Genomic DNA, 2,500 nt, shown 5'->3' with positions numbered 1-2,500 from the left:
ATATATTGAAATTATCAGGAAAAACTCTTGTTTCAAGGGATGTATTAATATTCATGACTGTGCTTGACATACTATTGAAGACCTTCTTAATGAGCGCAGATGGAAATGGTTCAAAGCAGCAGGTGGAAGATTTACTCATAGCTACAATCCTGCAAAGTTCTGAGTTTGTGATGTTGGATCACTGGACAGATCAATATGTATCAGAGTTTACTGGTCAGCTGTATGATGTCATAGTGATGTCATCAGGGGTTTTTTTCTGTATGCAGCCCGAACTGGAGGAAGAGTTTAAAGACGTTGCTGTTTTACCTGCAGGGAGGCTGTAACGGAAGATGCCAGGTGCATTATGGGAAATGTAGGATCCAGCGTTGATGTTTGATGTTCCTGTGATGTTTCAGATCAGTTTCACCTTCAGACTGCTGATCAACTCAGATGTTAAACTAAGAACATGAAGATTTTTTTCAGCAGGACACTGAGAGGACATCACATGACCTACAGTCATTTCCTGCAGAATCTTTTCTCGACCTCGAATGTCCATAAAATAAAATATTAACTATTTGTACGACACGACAATTTCTCAAAGAACTTCAGTACAAAGTCAGAGGTTGTTTATCTGCAGCACAACAAGCTGGTGAAGCTGTAAACAGAACTGTGTTCCTGCACATGCTCAGTAGCGTCTGCCTTACACTGAACTACTCTCTGGAGACTGAAAACGTGATGCTGTTATTAGTCTTTGGAGCCGTTTCTAAACAAACTAACGTGACCAAACTCTTCATGATGAAGGAACATGTGACCCAGTGCAGTGGTGTGACTCACTGACGTGTTTTTAATCAGATATATCAGCTTTGATACAAACACAATACTTGTTAGTAGATCAGTTCATTGTTGGTTTGGATCCAAACATGAAGAGAAATATAGAAAATCAGCAGAATGATCTTTTAAATCGAGTCTTCTCTCTGAAATTAATGTTGTACGTTATGAAAACTTGATTTTTGTCCCCATAACATGAGGAATTCCTGAAACACACTCTCTCTCTCAGAGCTCCTCCTCCTCTGTGCTGCAGTGTGTCTGACTGTTCCTCAGTGTTTCAGTGTTTCACATCAGAGCTGCTGCTGACAGGAACTGATCCACATCAGTCTGGTTCTGGAGCTCATCCCGGGTTCTTCAAAGTTCTTCAGTACTGGACTGAACAGAAAACATGAAGAGGAGAGAAGGAGAACACAGTCCGACCTGAGGAAGAGAAAAGGAAGGATTCAGACTGCCGATCAGGTAAAAACACTCACTCTTTCACAATAAAAGCCTCAACGACACCAAGAATAATTAATTCTGATCTGATCAGGTTTACTGGAGATGATTTGAGGAATCTAAACAAGTTTTAATGATTTGCAAATAATATTTACAAACATACAGAGTCAGAGAAGTGAGCTTGTGACTGCAGCGGTTAAATTCCCCGAACCAGCAGGATAAATCTGGCCGTCATTACCACCACTGAGGTGCCCTTCAGCAAATCCCTCAACTCCAGATGCCCCAGTGGAGCTGCTCAGTGGCAGCAGGTCAGACTGGTTGCACTGGGCAGCTCCCAGCTGTGAATGTGATCAGAAACAGAGAAGCTTCCTCTCTGAGAAACCCCCTGAATAAATAAAGCTTAGAAGAAATGTAGTATAAAAAGCCAAGAGGTGTCATCACTGAACACTCAGAGGTCAAGTTACAGCTTCTCAGAGCTTGCTGCAGTTATTCCTGGCAGCAGGATGTGTGTGTGTGTGTGTGTGTGTGTGTGTGTGGTCCAGGTATTCCTCACGTTGTGGGGACTCGCCTTCTTTATGGGGACAAAAAGCAAAAGTCCCCATTGCATAAATCATGAAGACTTGGTGTGTGTGTTACTGTCAGAATAATCAATATCACATTAATATTAATATGATCGATGATGCTTTGCTGTACTCTGGTTTGTCTCTATTAAAAACCTTATAGAATTATAATTTTTTTATATTTATTTTATTTGATCTGGGCTCACTCTGTTAAAACCTGCTCAGATTCACACAGCAGCTCTGTGATACAGTCTCATATAAAACTGTTGTAATGATGTAATAATACTAAATATACAGGGTGACAAAGTTATATGATGTATGAACGCAATGAGAAAACAAATCTGATATTTAATTTATCATTAATGAAATTAATGACTTGCATTAATTTCCTTCAGGCTTAATATTACCCTTAATATTACCTTACCCTAACCTTAACATAACCCTAAACTAACCTTAATATAACCCTTACCCTAACCTTAACATAACCCTAAACTAACCTTAATATAACCCTTACCCTAACCTTAACATAACCCTAAACTAACCTTAATATAACCCTTACCCTAACCTTAACATAACCCTAAACTAACCTTAATATAACCCTTACCCTAACCTTAACATAACCCTAAACTAACCTTAATATAACCCTTACCCTAACCTTAATATAACCCCAAACTAACCTTAATATAACCCTTACCCTA

The sequence above is a fragment of the Thunnus maccoyii genome, chromosome 10 (genome assembly GCF_910596095.1).
Source record: "Thunnus maccoyii chromosome 10, fThuMac1.1, whole genome shotgun sequence".
Taxonomy (NCBI): Eukaryota; Metazoa; Chordata; class Actinopteri; order Scombriformes; family Scombridae; genus Thunnus; species Thunnus maccoyii.
This window is presented reverse-complemented; position numbering follows the sequence as displayed.